Here is a 19541-nt window from a genome sequence, read left to right as displayed (position 1 = left end):
CCGATTAGCATAAATAGTCTCAACAGCGCCCCCATCCTCAACAGGTTAGCAAGCAAAATGGCCGTGCGGCGCTAATCTGTCTTTCTTCAAAAAATTCTTCCGTCGCATCACATCTAAAGTCCAGAATAAATTGCAATAATATAATTAAAGTATATTGAAAAAACATACTTTAGGATGATTTTGTGACATGTATCAAATAATATCGTAGCCAGAGATCATATTCACCTTTAACGAGCGTATTCCAGGAGCCGAGTCCAGGTTCTTCCTCGCGCCCAGAATTGTTTTTTAACTGCACAGGTCTCACAAGAAGGTGTTGTGTTCAGTCACTAGAAGAGATATTCGACTGCTTTTTGCTCTCACTTCCGCATTACACCCAGATGAAGGCGTGTGACGTGTTTCTACGGTCCTAAGTGACATGACCTTTTATAGACAAGGTCTTAAAGAGAGACATCGCATTTTGGAAATCTCAATTCTGGATAGGAAATGGGCTGTAAAAATAGTTCTGTTCAACTTAGTGAAATAATTCAAACGTTTTTAGAAACTATAGACTGTTTTCTATCCAATAGTAGTAAATATATGCATATTGGAAGATCAAAAATTTCTTAAGAGGCCGTTTGAAAATGTGTGCATATTTTCCAGTTTTTTCAATATACACCCTGCAGCCATAAGAAGTTAAATCCAGTGCTCTGGACAGCTCGGCCACAGTACCCACTGTTAAAATGGACTGCTGGGATCGATGCACGGCCCAGTCCAACTTTCCTTTGTTTCCAATCAAGGCTCTGACATAAACAACCACCGGTAGGAGGTGCGTCTGCCACCGCGAGAGCACAGGACTTGGTGGCTGATTGGTTACGGCAATGGACTGCGCGCGTGAGTTGCAACCCCATCCGTGCCACAGAACATTTGTTATTTTCTCCTTTGCAAGGTCCTACATGAACGTAAAAACCCTGAAAAAAAGCAGAACATGTGATAGCTTGCGCAAACAAAGATGGCAGTGGTGGGATTTGAACCCACGCCTCCATAGAGACTGGAGCCTTAATCCAGCGCCTTAGACCGCTCGGCCACACTACTCCGCTTTAGCAAAATCTTCACACTTTCCCGTCAGTTACCTAGAGCATCGGCACTCCCTTGTAACTTTGTCTTCTTTTTAATTTTCTTCTTTAAAATCTTTGTGGATCTCATGTTGCTCTTGCTTCATTGTTTTTGATTGTCTTTTTAAAAATCTTAATTTATCTCATGTTGCTCTTTCTTCCTTCGTGTACACTTATAATTAGTTTCTGCTTTTATGTCTGAAGCAGATTGAATCTGAAAAACGCAGCAGATTATTTCAATAACAGGCGTGGGAATTGGAGTAAAGGCTGGATTCCCTTTATTTGTCCGGTGTCCTTGGTGGCCTTGTTGAGAACCAATACAGTTTTCTGTTGAGAAAAAGTTGCAGCGGTGGACTTTGCACCCACACCTCTGAAAAGACTGGATCCTTAAATCTAGTGCTCTGGACAGCTCGGCCACAGTACCCACTGTTAAAATGGACTGCTGGGATCGACGCACGGCCCAGTCCAACTTTCCTTGTTTCCAATCAAGGCTTTGACGTGAATAACCACCGGTAGGAGGTGCGTCTGCCACCGCGAGAGCACAGGACTTGGTGGCTGATTGGTTAAGGCGATGGACTGCACGCGTGAGTTGCAACCCCATCCGTGCCAGAGAACATTTGTTATTTTCTCCCTTGCATGGTCCTACATGAACGTAAAAACCCTGAAAAAAAAGCAGAACATGTGATAGCTTGCGCAAACAAAGATGGCAGTGGTGGGATTTGAACCCACGCCTCCATAGAGACTGGAGCCTTAATCCAGCGCCTTAGACCACTCGGCCACACTACCCCGCTTTAGCAAAATCTTCACACTTTCCCGTCAGTTACCTAGAGCATCGGCACTCCCTTGTAACTTTGTCTTCTTTTTAATTTTCTTCTTTAAAATCTTTATGGATCTCATGTTGCTCTCGCTTCATCGTTTTTGATTTTCTTTTTAAAAATCTTAATTTATCTCATGTTGCTCTTTCTTCCTTCGTGTACACTCATAATTTGTTTCTGCTTTTATGTCTGAAGCAGATTGAATCTGAAAAACGCAGGAGATTATTTCAATAACAGGCTGTTACGTTCCCCAGTTTCTGTGTTCTGTTTTGTATTTTAGTGTGTGTGTTTCAGGAGATGGCTTCTGGAAGTACTCCCCAACCAGCTGATTGGTCTACCCCCAGGCTAATTTGTGATTGGAGCTGACCCCGCCCCCTCGTCAAGAAGCAGCTGACACTAATCACCATTGCCACCTGAAGATAAAAGCCAGTGTTCTGCCCCAAGGGAGAGAGGAGAGGGGAGAGAGGAGATGAGATAAGATAAGATAAGATAAGATAAGATAAGATAAGATAAGATAAGATAAGATAAGATAAGATAAGATAAGATAAGATAAGATAAGATAAGATAAGATGAGATGAGATGAGATGAGATGAGATGAGATGAGATGAGATGAGATGAGATGAGATGAGATGAGATGAGATAAGATAAGGAGTAGAGATTTGGAGATTGAGAGAAATTAGATTGTGATATAGTGTTGGTTGTGTATCAGAAAGTGTGGTATGTACTGTTGTTGTTGGTAGCAGTTCTGTTGTTGTTGGTAGCAGTTTTTCTATGTCCTGTGTTTGTGAGTGTTTGTGAAATCGTTAATAATTACTCTGTTTCGTTTGTTCCCAGGGGGGAAGGAGAAGGCACTTTGGGAGTGCTTAGGCAAGAGGCCCGAGGGCATACATATACCCGTAGTATATTTACTGTCTAGGCACACTAGGTAAGACCTGGGCGGACCACCCCCTGTATTTTGGTTAGGGCACCAGGCGGTGTTAAGTTAGGTAAGTTAAGTGGGTAGGCAGGTTAGATAGGAGAGGGGGAACTTTGATATTTACTTTCTTTGCTTTGGTTCCGTCCAGCCCCTTTTCCCCATATTACCGTGTAAGAAAATAAATTCTAGTAAACGGTAAATTCTGCTTTTGTGTCATCCTTACTCGCACCTACAGTCCATACCTCTTGCACTTCAGAGAGTTGAGTTGTAGCAGGGAGTTGCGTTCCCTCTTCTCAGAGGCGTGCATAACATAATGGGGGCTCGTCCGGGATTCCATTAAACCCACCGGACCCTGCTGCACTGAGCTCTCTGTGGTTAGTGATTGAGGTGTGATGGTAGGTTGTGAGTTTGGATGACTTGTTTAGTTTGTGTTTTCAGTAGATTGTTGTGTACAAGATGGCTGCCTCAGCCATCTCCAAGTTCATTGAAGCGCCCTCTATTGATTGTTTGGTGAGGTTTCGAAAAGTAGACCTTATAGCTATAGCTGACCATTATGGATTTGTTATCCCTGAGAAAGTCCTAAAGGCTGAGCTTTTGGTGCTAGTCAGGGAGGGTTTAGTGAGAGAAAGAATTCTCTCATTGCAAGGAGAGGAGACGGGTAGACCTTCTGATGCCAAGTCGGAGGACAGGGCGGAGGAAGGGGTTGCTCGTACCCCCTTTACATTGCCTCGATTCGATCCTTTATCTTCTGCTTCAGGTCGTTCAGACGGGACCGCTAGGCTAAAGGTGAGGCTGGCCCGGTTAGAAATGGAGCAAAAAGATAAAGAGAGACAAATGCATTTTGATCTTGAAATTAGGAAAATAGAAGCCGACAAGGAGGTGAGGATCCGACAGCTAGAGCTAGATGCTGGCTCCGGTACGACTCCAAAAGCTGCTCATCATCAAGCCCACTTTGATGTAAGTAAAAATATAGCTTTAGTCCCACCATTCCGAGAGTCGGAAGTTGATTCCTATTTCTCTGCGTTTGAGCGTGTGGCCGCTGCGCTACATTGGCCACTCGAGGTTTGGCCGCTCCTGTTACAATGTAAATTGTCTGGGAAAGCCCAGGAAGTAGTAGCTGCTCTCTCGCTGGAAGACAGTTTACATTACGAAACATTTAAAACTACCGTGTTGCGGGCTTATGAGTTGGTGCCTGAAGCCTATAGACAGCGCTTCAGGAACCACAAGAAACCCTCTCACCGTACTTTTGTTGAGTTTGCTAGGGACAAAGAGTCTCTGTTTAATCGATGGTGTTCAGTCAGCAAAGCTAACACCTTTGCTGATATTCGGGAGTTGATGCTGTTGGAGGATTTTAAAAGCAACCTCCCTGATAGAATTGTAGTTCATTTAAATGAACAGAAAGTGGTGACATTGGCCCAGGCAGCAGTGTTGGCAGATGAGTACGCTTTGACACACAAGACTGTCTTTGGTGCACCTCGTTTTGAAGGTAGACTGATTACGTCATCAGTGCCTCATTCAGGTCGCTTTTCCTCTGACAAGCCTTTTCATGAGATCCGTGAATGTTTTTACTGTCACCAAAAGGGTCACGTGATTGCGGACTGCCCAGTTTTGAAAAATAAACCGAAACAGTCCCAGTCACCGTCCCCAAAAAGGAAAAGTTTGGGATTAGTCAAGTCTTTGGCTCATCCGTTGGTCCGAGGTATTGATTCAGCATTTGAGAAACCGGATCCTGTTTATGCTCCGTTTATCTCTGCCGGTTGTGTTTCCTTAACTGGAGAACAAGCTGATCAAAAGCCAATTAAAATCTTACGAGACACCGGGGCGGCGCAGTCAGTAATCATTACTGATGCTTTACCCTGGTCTCCTGAAACGTATTGTGGCTCACATGTTATATTACAGGGGATAGAGACAAAAACAGTACCTGTACCATTACACTGGGTCCACTTAGTGTCAGACTTGGTATCAGGACGTTTCCGTGTTGGTGTAGTGTCTACACTGCCAGTAAAAGGAGTCACATTGCTATTAGGGAATGATATTGCTGGTGGTAACATTACTCCTGTGTTAGAGGTAGTAGACAACCCAGAAATCAAAATTGCAGATGAGAAATTGGTTCAAGCATTTCCACATGTTTTTCCTGCTTGTGTCTTAACGAGGGCACAATCTCGCAAGCTTGGAGATGTGGTGGATTTGGCTAGTTCCATTTTTGAGTATGTTGAAGTAGAAGACAATGCACCGAGTATTCCTTCTGTAAGTCTGACAGTTTTTACTCCTGTAAAAACTAAGGAAGGGGACTGCGAAATCGCGCCCCAATTACATGACATTCTTTTGTCTGTCACCCCTGAGAAGGTGATTGAATGTCAAAAAGGAGACACCAGTCTTCGTAAGTGTTTTGCTTCGGTAATTTCCATTGAGGAAGCTAAAACTAGAGAGACTGCCTACTTTATGGAAGCAGGAGTTTTGATGCGTAAATGGGCAGCTCATGACACTGTTAATGACTGGAGTGAAGTGTGTCAAGTGGTTGTTCCTACACCGTTCCGACAGCAGGTGCTGTCACTCGCCCATGACCAGGCGTGGTCTGGACATTTGGGGATCACAAAGACTTATAACCGGGTCCTTCGTCATTTTTTTTGGCCAGGTTTGAAGTCTGACGTGGTCCAATTTTGTAAAACATGTCACGTATGTCAACTCACTGGGAAAGCGAATCAAACAGTTCCTAGAGCACCGCTCTACCCGATTCCTGTGGTGGGGGAACCGTTTGAAAGAGTGATAGTTGATTGTGTAGGTCCATTGCCGAAAACCAGGTCAGGTAACCAGTTCCTACTAACAATAATGTGCAGTGCTACTCGATACCCAGAGGCTATTCCTCTCCGTACTATTACGGCTAAGACTGTGGTGAAGGCACTGGTGAAGTTCTTCTCTACGTTTGGACTCCCTAAAGTAATCCAAACAGATCAGGGATCCAACTTTATGTCCAAAATGTTTTCAAATGTGTTAAAGACGCTGTGTATTTCCCATCAGGTCTCAAGTCCGTATCATCCAGAGAGTCAAGGGGCTCTCGAACGCTGGCATCAGACGCTGAAGGCAATGCTACGCAAGTATTGTATGGATACCAGTACCGATTGGGATGAGGGGGTGCCCTTTGTCCTATTTGCTATTAGGGAAACGATACAAGAGTCCTTAGGGTTTAGCCCTGCTGACCTTGTGTTTGGACATACCCCAAGGGGTCCGCTGAAAGTTTTGAAGGAGCATATCTTATCTCCTACACCCAGTAGTGCCCCTAAAAATGTGTTGGATTATGTCAGTAAGATGCGGGAGAGACTGCACGCCGCATGTGCGTTGGCCCAAAAGTCTCTTTCCTCTTCGCAAAAACGCATGAAGGTGCATTATGACAAAAAGGCTGTTGGCCGTTCTTTTGCACCAGGGGATCAAGTTTTAGTTTTGTTGCCAATTCCTGGCTCATCTCTGTCAGCACGTTTTTCTGGACCATATCTGGTGGAAAAGAAACTCAGTGACACAAACTATGTGATAAAGACCCCAGATCGAAGGCGTTCTTCCCTTGTGTGTCATGTTAACATGCTAAAAGAATATTATGTACGTGACTCTCCAGACAGCTCCTCAAGTAAGCCGGTCCAGCCCGCCGTCTCCAGTGTGGCTGCGGTGGTGCTGAAGCCTGGCTGGGACCTAGAGGAGGATAAGGAGGATGGGTTGGAGTTACGCCATACGTTACAGCAGTGTGAACGCCTATGTAATTCAGAGATGCTGAAGAAGTTACCCTCTCAAATGGAACATTTGGATAGCGATCAAACTAAGGACCTTATCCTATTGATAAACAGTTTTCTCAGTGTGTTTCAGGACGTTCCAAGTCGCACGTCCATCTTGGAACATGACGTGGATGTGGGCAACGCTGCTCCTATACGTCAGCATCCGTACCGGGTTAATGCAAAGAAAAGGGAGGTAATGAAAAGTGAGGTAGCTTATTTATTACAGAATGACATGGCAAAACCCAGTAACAGCTCCTGGAGTTCCCCATGTATTCTTGTTCCTAAGCCTGACGGTACGTCCCGCTTATGCACGGACTATCGTCGTGTAAATGCAGTTACAAAGTCTGATTCTTTTCCTCTACCTCGATTAGATGACTGCATTGATAGAATTGGCTCTGCTGCTTACGTTAGTAAGTTAGATTTGTTAAAAGGTTATTGGCAGGTGCCTCTGACCTCTAGAGCTTCTGACATATCGGCTTTTGTTATGCCTGATAACTTTGTACAATACACTGTGATGCCCTTTGGCATGTGTAATGCACCTGCTACTTTTCAGCGTCTAGTTAACATTGTGTTTGCAGATGTGCCAAATTGTACTGCATACCTTGATGATGTGGTGATCCATTCGTCTACTTGGTCTGATCATCTCTCCACTTTGAAAAGTGTGTTTCAGCGGTTGGAGAATGCTTCTTTAACCCTCAATTTGGCCAAGTGTGAGTTTGGGAAGGCTACGGTGACTTACTTAGGAAAACAAGTGGGACGAGGTCAAGTGCGCCCAGTAACTGGCAAAGTGGAAGCAATTGTTGCTTTTCCTGCTCCCACGACTCGACGCCAGTTGCGCAGATTCCTAGGGATGGTAGGGTACTATCGTACATTCTGTAAGAATTTCTCGACGGTAGTAGCTCCCCTTTCATCTCTGCTTTGTCTCAAGGTACCATTTAGGTGGTCCAAGGACTGTAACCATGCGTTTGAGTCCGCTAAAGCGCTACTTTGTAGTGCCCCAGTGCTTGCCGCCACCAACTTTGACAAACCTTTTAAGTTGGAGGTTGACGCTAGAATAGTGGGGGTGGGTGCGGTTCTCTTACAGGAAGATGAAGACGGAGTGGATCGGCCCGTCAGTTTCTTCTCCCGTAAGTTCAACTCGTGTCAGTCAAGGTACTCCACAATTGAACAAGAGACGCTAGCTTTATTGCTAGCCTTACAGTTCTTTGAGGTATATGTGGGATCCAGTGCCTTGCCTGTAATGGTCTTCACGGACCATAATCCTTTAGTGTTCTTAACCTGTCTAGGATCAGCGTGGCGCTAGCGGCACACCCCCCCCCCCCCCACTGAAAAACCAGTGCCGCGAAATTCAAAAAAAATATTTTTTTAAAATATTTAACTTTCACACATTAAAGTCCAATACAGCTAATGAAAGACACAGATCTTGTGAATCCAGTCAACATTTCCGATTTTTAAAATGTTTTACAGGGAAGACACAATATGTAAAGATGTACATCTATTACCTAAAAACACATTAGCATAATCCACCATCTTTTATTTGTCCACCAACACCAGTAGCCATCACCAATTCGGCTAAACTAAGATATTTATAGCCCCTAACCAACAAAAAAACTCATTAGATGACAGTCTGATAACATATTTATGGTATGGGATAGGTTTTGTTAGAAAAAAGTGCATATTTCAGGTAGATGGCATAGGTTACAATTGCACCCACCGTCACAAATGGAATAGAAAAACTACTTAGAGCAACGTGTTTACCTACTTACTAATCATCAAACATTTCGTAAAAATACACAGCATACACGAATCGAAAGACACAGATCCTGTGAATACAGACAATATTTCAGATTTTCTAAGTGTCTTACAGCGAAAACACAATAAATCGTTATATTAGCTTAGCACATAGCAATTAGCAGCCCAGCATTGATTCTAGCCAAAGTGAGCGATAAAAGTCAACATCGCCAAAAGATATTAATTTTTTCACTAACCTTCTCAGAATTCTTCCGATGACACTCCTGTAACATCACATTACAACATGCATATACAGTTTGATCGAAAATGTTTATATTTAGCCACCAAAATCATGGTTAGACAATGTGAAATGTAGCTCAGTTGGTCAGAAAATTTCCTTGCGCCACTTAGACAGTGATCTACTCTTATACATAAATACTCATAAACGTGACTAAAAAATATAGGGTGGACAGGGATTGATAGACAATTTAATTCTTAATACAATTGCGTTATTACATTTTTTAATTTATCCTTACTTTTCAATACAGTTTGCGCCAAGCGAAGCTACGTCAAAAAACATGGCGTCCTAAGCCACTAAAATGTTTCGACAGAAACACGATTTATCATAATAAAAATGTCCTACCTTGAGCTGTTCTTCCATCAGTATCTTGGGCAAAGGATCCTTTCTTGGGAGGAATCGTCTTTTGGTGGAAAGCTGTCCTCTTGCCATGTGAAAATGCCAACTGCGTTCGGGATGAACTGAAAGCGTGCCCACCTATTCACAGCGTTAAAGAAATAAATGTCCCAAAATCGCACTAAACGGATATAAATTGCTATAAAACGCTTTAAATTAACTACCTTATGATGTTTTTAACTCCTATAACGAGTGAAAAGATGACCGGAGAAATATAACAGGCTAAACTAACGCTTGGAACAGGAGAGGGTCGGTGTCCTCCACACGCGTTACGCAGCAAGAAAAGACTTGCTAGCTACAGGGTTTTTTCATTTGTAGTGCCTGTGAACGCGCAATCGACCCCATTGGAATCGTCATCACGTAAAGGCATCCAGGGGAAGACGTAAGAAGTGTCCGTATAGTCATAGCAAAATCAGTGCCGTTTTAACTGACTTCAGAACAGTGGCCAACATTTCTGAAATCTGAATCCATGTCAGGGAAATTGCTGTAGAATGGGCTCTGTTCCACTTAGAGACAAAATTTCAACTCCTATAGAAACTATAGACTGTTTTCTATCCAATAATAATAATAATATGCATATTGTACGATCAAGGATTTTGTGGGAAGCCGTTTCAAAAATTAGCCAAATTAGCATAAATAGTCTAAACAGCGCCCCCATCCCCAACAGGTTAAAGCAAATGTACAATCAGAACCGCCGCCTTATGCGGTGGGCTCTGATTGTACAAGGATATAATGTACATATAGCCTATGTGAAGGGCTCAGCGAATGTGGTTTCTGACGCTCTATCACGGGTTTACTAACTGGGGAAGCGTTGGTTTTTGTTATTACAAACTGTATGTTTGCAATTTTTGTGGTGGGCGTGTTACGTTCCCCAGTTTCTGTGTTCTGTTTTGTATTTTAGTGTGTGTGTTTCAGGAGATGGCTTCTGGAAGTACTCCCCAACCAGCTGATTGGTCTACCCCCAGGCTAATTTGTGATTGGAGCTGACCCCGCCCCCTCGTCAAGAAGCAGCTGACACTAATCACCATTGCCACCTGAAGATAAAAGCCAGTGTTCTGCCCCAAGGGAGAGAGGAGAGGGGAGAGGGGAGAGAGGAGATGAGATAAGATAAGATAAGATAAGGAGTAGAGATTTGGAGATTGAGAGAAATTAGATTGTGATATAGTGTTGGTTGTGTATCAGAAAGTGTGGTATGTACTGTTGTTGTTGGTAGCAGTTCTGTTGTTGTTGGTAGCAGTTTTTCTATGTCCTGTGTTTGTGAGTGTTTGTGAAATCGTTAATAATTACTCTGTTTCGTTTGTTCCCAGGGGGGAAGGAGAAGGCACTTTGGGAGTGCTTAGGCAAGAGGCCCGAGGGCATACATATACCCGTAGTATATTTACTGTCTAGGCACACTAGGTAAGACCTGGGCGGACCACCCCCTGTATTTTGGTTAGGGCACCAGGCGGTGTTAAGTTAGGTAAGTTAAGTGGGTAGGCAGGTTAGATAGGAGAGGGGGAACTTTGATATTTACTTTCTTTGCTTTGGTTCCGTCCAGCCCCTTTTCCCCATATTACCGTGTAAGAAAATAAATTCTAGTAAACGGTAAATTCTGCTTTTGTGTCATCCTTACTCGCACCTACAGTCCATACCTCTTGCACTTCAGAGAGTTGAGTTGTAGCAGGGAGTTGCGTTCCCTCTTCTCAGAGGCGTGCATAACATAATGGGGGCTCGTCCGGGATTCCATTAAACCCACCGGACCCTGCTGCACTGAGCTCTCTGTGGTTAGTGATTGAGGTGTGATGGTAGGTTGTGAGTTTGGATGACTTGTTTAGTTTGTGTTTTCAGTAGATTGTTGTGTACAAGATGGCTGCCTCAGCCATCTCCAAGTTCATTGAAGCGCCCTCTATTGATTGTTTGGTGAGGTTTCGAAAAGTAGACCTTATAGCTATAGCTGACCATTATGGATTTGTTATCCCTGAGAAAGTCCTAAAGGCTGAGCTTTTGGTGCTAGTCAGGGAGGGTTTAGTGAGAGAAAGAATTCTCTCATTGCAAGGAGAGGAGACGGGTAGACCTTCTGATGCCAAGTCGGAGGACAGGGCGGAGGAAGGGGTTGCTCGTACCCCCTTTACATTGCCTCGATTCGATCCTTTATCTTCTGCTTCAGGTCGTTCAGACGGGACCGCTAGGCTAAAGGTGAGGCTGGCCCGGTTAGAAATGGAGCAAAAAGATAAAGAGAGACAAATGCATTTTGATCTTGAAATTAGGAAAATAGAAGCCGACAAGGAGGTGAGGATCCGACAGCTAGAGCTAGATGCTGGCTCCGGTACGACTCCAAAAGCTGCTCATCATCAAGCCCACTTTGATGTAAGTAAAAATATAGCTTTAGTCCCACCATTCCGAGAGTCGGAAGTTGATTCCTATTTCTCTGCGTTTGAGCGTGTGGCCGCTGCGCTACATTGGCCACTCGAGGTTTGGCCGCTCCTGTTACAATGTAAATTGTCTGGGAAAGCCCAGGAAGTAGTAGCTGCTCTCTCGCTGGAAGACAGTTTACATTACGAAACATTTAAAACTACCGTGTTGCGGGCTTATGAGTTGGTGCCTGAAGCCTATAGACAGCGCTTCAGGAACCACAAGAAACCCTCTCACCGTACTTTTGTTGAGTTTGCTAGGGACAAAGAGTCTCTGTTTAATCGATGGTGTTCAGTCAGCAAAGCTAACACCTTTGCTGATATTCGGGAGTTGATGCTGTTGGAGGATTTTAAAAGCAACCTCCCTGATAGAATTGTAGTTCATTTAAATGAACAGAAAGTGGTGACATTGGCCCAGGCAGCAGTGTTGGCAGATGAGTACGCTTTGACACACAAGACTGTCTTTGGTGCACCTCGTTTTGAAGGTAGACTGATTACGTCATCAGTGCCTCATTCAGGTCGCTTTTCCTCTGACAAGCCTTTTCATGAGATCCGTGAATGTTTTTACTGTCACCAAAAGGGTCACGTGATTGCGGACTGCCCAGTTTTGAAAAATAAACCGAAACAGTCCCAGTCACCGTCCCCAAAAAGGAAAAGTTTGGGTTTAGTCAAGTCTTTGGCTCATCCGTTGGTCCGAGGTATTGATTCAGCATTTGAGAAACCGGATCCTGTTTATGCTCCGTTTATCTCTGCCGGTTGTGTTTCCTTAACTGGAGAACAAGCTGATCAAAAGCCAATTAAAATCTTACGAGACACCGGGGCGGCGCAGTCAGTAATCATTACTGATGCTTTACTCTGGTCTCCTGAAACGTATTGTGGCTCACATGTTATATTACAGGGGATAGAGACAAAAACAGTACCTGTACCATTACACTGGGTCCACTTAGTGTCAGACTTGGTATCAGGACGTTTCCGTGTTGGTGTAGTGTCTACACTGCCAGTAAAAGGAGTCACATTGCTATTAGGGAATGATATTGCTGGTGGTAACATTACTCCTGTGTTAGAGGTAGTAGACAACCCAGAAATCAAAATTGCAGATGAGAAATTGGTTCAAGCATTTCCACATGTTTTTCCTGCTTGTGTCTTAACGAGGGCACAATCTCGCAAGCTTGGAGATGTGGTGGATTTGGCTAGTTCCATTTTTGAGTATGTTGAAGTAGAAGACAATGCACCGAGTATTCCTTCTGTAAGTCTGACAGTTTTTACTCCTGTAAAAACTAAGGAAGGGGACTGCGAAATCGCGCCCCAATTACATGACATTCTTTTGTCTGTCACCCCTGAGAAGGTGATTGAATGTCAAAAAGGAGACACCAGTCTTCGTAAGTGTTTTGCTTCGGTAATTTCCATTGAGGAAGCTAAAACTAGAGAGACTGCCTACTTTATGGAAGCAGGAGTTTTGATGCGTAAATGGGCAGCTCATGACACTGTTAATGACTGGAGTGAAGTGTGTCAAGTGGTTGTTCCTACACCGTTCCGACAGCAGGTGCTGTCACTCGCCCATGACCAGGCGTGGTCTGGACATTTGGGGATCACAAAGACTTATAACCGGGTCCTTCGTCATTTTTTTTGGCCAGGTTTGAAGTCTGACGTGGTCCAATTTTGTAAAACATGTCACGTATGTCAACTCACTGGGAAAGCGAATCAAACAGTTCCTAGAGCACCGCTCTACCCGATTCCTGTGGTGGGGGAACCGTTTGAAAGAGTGATAGTTGATTGTGTAGGTCCATTGCCGAAAACCAGGTCAGGTAACCAGTTCCTACTAACAATAATGTGCAGTGCTACTCGATACCCAGAGGCTATTCCTCTCCGTACTATTACGGCTAAGACTGTGGTGAAGGCACTGGTGAAGTTCTTCTCTACGTTTGGACTCCCTAAAGTAATCCAAACAGATCAGGGATCCAACTTTATGTCCAAAATGTTTTCAAATGTGTTAAAGACGCTGTGTATTTCCCATCAGGTCTCAAGTCCGTATCATCCAGAGAGTCAAGGGGCTCTCGAACGCTGGCATCAGACGCTGAAGGCAATGCTACGCAAGTATTGTATGGATACCAGTACCGATTGGGATGAGGGGGTGCCCTTTGTCCTATTTGCTATTAGGGAAACGATACAAGAGTCCTTAGGGTTTAGCCCTGCTGACCTTGTGTTTGGACATACCCCAAGGGGTCCGCTGAAAGTTTTGAAGGAGCATATCTTATCTCCTACACCCAGTAGTGCCCCTAAAAATGTGTTGGATTATGTCAGTAAGATGCGGGAGAGACTGCACGCCGCATGTGCGTTGGCCCAAAAGTCTCTTTCCTCTTCGCAAAAACGCATGAAGGTGCATTATGACAAAAAGGCTGTTGGCCGTTCTTTTGCACCAGGGGATCAAGTTTTAGTTTTGTTGCCAATTCCTGGCTCATCTCTGTCAGCACGTTTTTCTGGACCATATCTGGTGGAAAAGAAACTCAGTGACACAAACTATGTGATAAAGACCCCAGATCGAAGGCGTTCTTCCCTTGTGTGTCATGTTAACATGCTAAAAGAATATTATGTACGTGACTCTCCAGACAGCTCCTCAAGTAAGCCGGTCCAGCCCGCCGTCTCCAGTGTGGCTGCGGTGGTGCTGAAGCCTGGCTGGGACCTAGAGGAGGATAAGGAGGATGGGTTGGAGTTACGCCATACGTTACAGCAGTGTGAACGCCTATGTAATTCAGAGATGCTGAAGAAGTTACCCTCTCAAATGGAACATTTGGATAGCGATCAAACTAAGGACCTTATCCTATTGATAAACAGTTTTCTCAGTGTGTTTCAGGACGTTCCAAGTCGCACGTCCATCTTGGAACATGACGTGGATGTGGGCAACGCTGCTCCTATACGTCAGCATCCGTACCGGGTTAATGCAAAGAAAAGGGAGGTAATGAAAAGTGAGGTAGCTTATTTATTACAGAATGACATGGCAAAACCCAGTAACAGCTCCTGGAGTTCCCCATGTATTCTTGTTCCTAAGCCTGACGGTACGTCCCGCTTATGCACGGACTATCGTCGTGTAAATGCAGTTACAAAGTCTGATTCTTTTCCTCTACCTCGATTAGATGACTGCATTGATAGAATTGGCTCTGCTGCTTACGTTAGTAAGTTAGATTTGTTAAAAGGTTATTGGCAGGTGCCTCTGACCTCTAGAGCTTCTGACATATCGGCTTTTGTTATGCCTGATAACTTTGTACAATACACTGTGATGCCCTTTGGCATGTGTAATGCACCTGCTACTTTTCAGCGTCTAGTTAACATTGTGTTTGCAGATGTGCCAAATTGTACTGCATACCTTGATGATGTGGTGATCCATTCGTCTACTTGGTCTGATCATCTCTCCACTTTGAAAAGTGTGTTTCAGCGGTTGGAGAATGCTTCTTTAACCCTCAATTTGGCCAAGTGTGAGTTTGGGAAGGCTACGGTGACTTACTTAGGAAAACAAGTGGGACGAGGTCAAGTGCGCCCAGTAACTGGCAAAGTGGAAGCAATTGTTGCTTTTCCTGCTCCCACGACTCGACGCCAGTTGCGCAGATTCCTAGGGATGGTAGGGTACTATCGTACATTCTGTAAGAATTTCTCGACGGTAGTAGCTCCCCTTTCATCTCTGCTTTGTCTCAAGGTACCATTTAGGTGGTCCAAGGACTGTAACCATGCGTTTGAGTCCGCTAAAGCGCTACTTTGTAGTGCCCCAGTGCTTGCCGCCACCAACTTTGACAAACCTTTTAAGTTGGAGGTTGACGCTAGAATAGTGGGGGTGGGTGCGGTTCTCTTACAGGAAGATGAAGACGGAGTGGATCGGCCCGTCAGTTTCTTCTCCCGTAAGTTCAACTCGTGTCAGTCAAGGTACTCCACAATTGAACAAGAGACGCTAGCTTTATTGCTAGCCTTACAGTTCTTTGAGGTATATGTGGGATCCAGTGCCTTGCCTGTAATGGTCTTCACGGACCATAATCCTTTAGTGTTCTTAACCTGTCTAGGATCAGCGTGGCGCTAGCGGCACACCCCCCCCCCCCCCCCCACTGAAAAACCAGTGCCGCGAAATTCAAAAAAAATATTTTTTTAAAATATTTAACTTTCACACATTAAAGTCCAATACAGCTAATGAAAGACACAGATCTTGTGAATCCAGTCAACATTTCCGATTTTTAAAATGTTTTACAGGGAAGACACAATATGTAAAGATGTACATCTATTACCTAAAAACACATTAGCATAATCCACCATCTTTTATTTGTCCACCAACACCAGTAGCCATCACCAATTCGGCTAAACTAAGATATTTATAGCCCCTAACCAACAAAAAAACTCATTAGATGACAGTCTGATAACATATTTATGGTATGGGATAGGTTTTGTTAGAAAAAAGTGCATATTTCAGGTAGATGGCATAGGTTACAATTGCACCCACCGTCACAAATGGAATAGAAAAACTACTTAGAGCAACGTGTTTACCTACTTACTAATCATCAAACATTTCGTAAAAATACACAGCATACACGAATCGAAAGACACAGATCCTGTGAATACAGACAATATTTCAGATTTTCTAAGTGTCTTACAGCGAAAACACAATAAATCGTTATATTAGCTTAGCACATAGCAATTAGCAGCCCAGCATTGATTCTAGCCAAAGTGAGCGATAAAAGTCAACATCGCCAAAAGATATTAATTTTTTCACTAACCTTCTCAGAATTCTTCCGATGACACTCCTGTAACATCACATTACAACATGCATATACAGTTTGATCGAAAATGTTTATATTTAGCCACCAAAATCATGGTTAGACAATGTGAAATGTAGCTCAGTTGGTCAGAAAATTTCCTTGCGCCACTTAGACAGTGATCTACTCTTATACATAAATACTCATAAACGTGACTAAAAAATATAGGGTGGACAGGGATTGATAGACAATTTAATTCTTAATACAATTGCGTTATTACATTTTTTAATTTATCCTTACTTTTCAATACAGTTTGCGCCAAGCGAAGCTACGTCAAAAAACATGGCGTCCTAAGCCACTAAAATGTTTCGACAGAAACACGATTTATCATAATAAAAATGTCCTACCTTGAGCTGTTCTTCCATCAGTATCTTGGGCAAAGGATCCTTTCTTGGGAGGAATCGTCTTTTGGTGGAAAGCTGTCCTCTTGCCATGTGAAAATGCCAACTGCGTTCGGGATGAACTGAAAGCGTGCCCACCTATTCACAGCGTTAAAGAAATAAATGTCCCAAAATCGCACTAAACGGATATAAATTGCTATAAAACGCTTTAAATTAACTACCTTATGATGTTTTTAACTCCTATAACGAGTGAAAAGATGACCGGAGAAATATAACAGGCTAAACTAACGCTTGGAACAGGAGAGGGTCGGTGTCCTCCACACGCGTTACGCAGCAAGAAAAGACTTGCTAGCTACAGGGTTTTTTCATTTGTAGTGCCTGTGAACGCGCAATCGACCCCATTGGAATCGTCATCACGTAAAGGCATCCAGGGGAAGACGTAAGAAGTGTCCGTATAGTCATAGCAAAATCAGTGCCGTTTTAACTGACTTCAGAACAGTGGCCAACATTTCTGAAATCTGAATCCATGTCAGGGAAATTGCTGTAGAATGGGCTCTGTTCCACTTAGAGACAAAATTTCAACTCCTATAGAAACTATAGACTGTTTTCTATCCAATAATAATAATAATATGCATATTGTACGATCAAGGATTTTGTGGGAAGCCGTTTCAAAAATTAGCCAAATTAGCATAAATAGTCTAAACAGCGCCCCCATCCCCAACAGGTTAAAGCAAATGTACAATCAGAACCGCCGCCTTATGCGGTGGGCTCTGATTGTACAAGGATATAATGTACATATAGCCTATGTGAAGGGCTCAGCGAATGTGGTTTCTGACGCTCTATCACGGGTTTACTAACTGGGGAAGCGTTGGTTTTTGTTATTACAAACTGTATGTTTGCAATTTTTGTGGTGGGCGTGTTACGTTCCCCAGTTTCTGTGTTCTGTTTTGTATTTTAGTGTGTGTGTTTCAGGAGATGGCTTCTGGAAGTACTCCCCAACCAGCTGATTGGTCTACCCCCAGGCTAATTTGTGATTGGAGCTGACCCCGCCCCCTCGTCAAGAAGCAGCTGACACTAATCACCATTGCCACCTGAAGATAAAAGCCAGTGTTCTGCCCCAAGGGAGAGAGGAGAGGGGAGAGGGGAGAGGGGAGAGAGGAGAGAGGAGATGAGATAAGATAAGGAGTAGAGATTTGGAGATTGAGAGAAATTAGATTGTGATATAGTGTTGGTTGTGTATCAGAAAGTGTGGTATGTACTGTTGTTGTTGGTAGCAGTTCTGTTGTTGTTGGTAGCAGTTTTTCTATGTCCTGTGTTTGTGAGTGTTTGTGAAATCGTTAATAATTACTCTGTTTCGTTTGTTCCCAGGGGGGAAGGAGAAGGCACTTTGGGAGTGCTTAGGCAAGAGGCCCGAGGGCATACATATACCCGTAGTATATTTACTGTCTAGGCACACTAGGTAAGACCTGGGCGGACCACCCCCTGTATTTTGGTTAGGGCACCAGGCGGTGTTAAGTTAGGTAAGTTAAGTGGGTAGGCAGGTTAGATAGGAGAGGGGGAACTTTGATATTTACTTTCTTTGCTTTGGTTCCGTCCAGCCCCTTTTCCCCATATTACCGTGTAAGAAAATAAATTCTAGTAAACGGTAAATTCTGCTTTTGCGTCATCCTTACTCGCACCTACAGTCCATACCTCTTGCACTTCAGAGAGTTGAGTTGTAGCAGGGAGTTGCGTTCCCTCTTCTCAGAGGCGTGCGTAACATAGGCGTGGGAATTGGAGTAAAGGCTGGATTCCCTTTATTTGTCCGGTGTCCTTGGTGGCCTTGTTGAGAACCATTACAGTTTTCTGTTGAGAAAAAGTTGCAGCGGTGGACTTTGCACCCACACCTCTGAAAAGACTGGATCCTTAAATCTAGTGCTCTGGACAGCTCGGCCACACTACCCACTGTTAAAATGGACTGCTGGGATCGACGCACGGCCCAGTCCGGCCCACTTTCCTTGTTTCCAATCAAGGCTTTGACGTGAATAACCATCGGTAGGAGGTGCGTCTGCCACCGCGAGAGCACAGGACTTGGTGGCTGATTGGTTAAGGCGATGGACTGCACGCGTGAGTTGCAACCCCATCCGTGCCAGAGAACATTTGTTATTTTCTCCCTTGCATGGTCCTACATGAACGTAAAAACCCTGAAAAAAAATCAGAACATGTGATAGCTTGCGCAAACAAACTCAATAAAGATGGCAGTGGTGGGATTTGAACCCACGCCTCCATAGAGACTGGAGCCTTAATCCAGCGCCTTAGACCGCTCGGCCACACTACCCCGCTTTAATAAAAAATTCACACTTTCCCGTCAGTTACCTAGAGCATCGGCACTCCCTTGTAACTTTGTCTTCTTTTTAATTTTCTTCTTTAAAATCTTTATGGATCTCATGTTGCTCTTCCTTCATCGTTTTTGATTTTCTTTTTAAAAGTGTTAATTTATCTCATGTTCCTCTTTCTTCCTTTGTGTACACATATAATTCGTTTCTGCTTTTATGTCTGAAGCAGATTGAATCTGAAAAACGCAGCAGATAATGTCAATAACAGACGTGGGAATAGGGGTAAAGGCTGGATTCCCTTTATTTGTCCTTGCGCAAACAAACTCAATAAAGATGGCAGTGGTGGGATTTGAACCCACGCCTCCATAGAGACTGGAGCCTTAATCCAGCGCCTTAGACCGCTCGGCCACACTACCCTGCTTTAGCAAAATATTCACACTTTCCCATCAGTTACCTAGAGCATCGGCACTCCCTTGTAACTTTGTCTTCTTTTTAATTTTCTTCTTTTATTAAAATTGTTATGGATCTCATGTTGCTCTTCCTTCATCGTTTTTGATTTTCTTTTTAAAACTGTTAATTTATCTCATGTTCCTCTTTCTTCCTGCGTGTACACATATAATTCGTTTCTGCTTTTATGTCTGAAGCAGATTGAATCTGAGAAACGCATGAGATAATTTCAAAAACAGACGTGGGAATT

General features: G+C 43.7%; 4 non-coding genes across 4 annotated transcripts; all 4 read right to left on the bottom strand.

Moving 5' to 3' along the window:
• Window positions 1-989: 989 nt before the first annotated feature.
• Window positions 990-1071, bottom strand: trnal-aag (transfer RNA leucine (anticodon AAG)). Its single transcript has one exon. It is a non-coding gene; the product is annotated as a tRNA-Leu (tRNA).
• A 724-nt stretch (window positions 1072-1795) lies between these two features.
• On the bottom strand, window positions 1796-1877 carry trnal-aag (transfer RNA leucine (anticodon AAG)). Its single transcript has one exon. It is a non-coding gene; the product is annotated as a tRNA-Leu (tRNA).
• A 16887-nt stretch (window positions 1878-18764) lies between these two features.
• On the bottom strand, window positions 18765-18846 carry trnal-aag (transfer RNA leucine (anticodon AAG)). The gene has a single exon. It is a non-coding gene; the product is annotated as a tRNA-Leu (tRNA).
• A 332-nt stretch (window positions 18847-19178) lies between these two features.
• trnal-aag (transfer RNA leucine (anticodon AAG)) lies at window positions 19179-19260 on the bottom strand. The gene has a single exon. It is a non-coding gene; the product is annotated as a tRNA-Leu (tRNA).
• Window positions 19261-19541: the final 281 nt, after the last annotated feature.

This window comes from Salvelinus fontinalis, chromosome 40 (assembly GCF_029448725.1).
Source record: "Salvelinus fontinalis isolate EN_2023a chromosome 40, ASM2944872v1, whole genome shotgun sequence".
Lineage (NCBI taxonomy): Eukaryota > Metazoa > Chordata > Actinopteri > Salmoniformes > Salmonidae > Salvelinus > Salvelinus fontinalis.
Note: the sequence above shows the minus strand (reverse complement) of the source record. Positions and strands in the feature narration are given on the sequence as shown.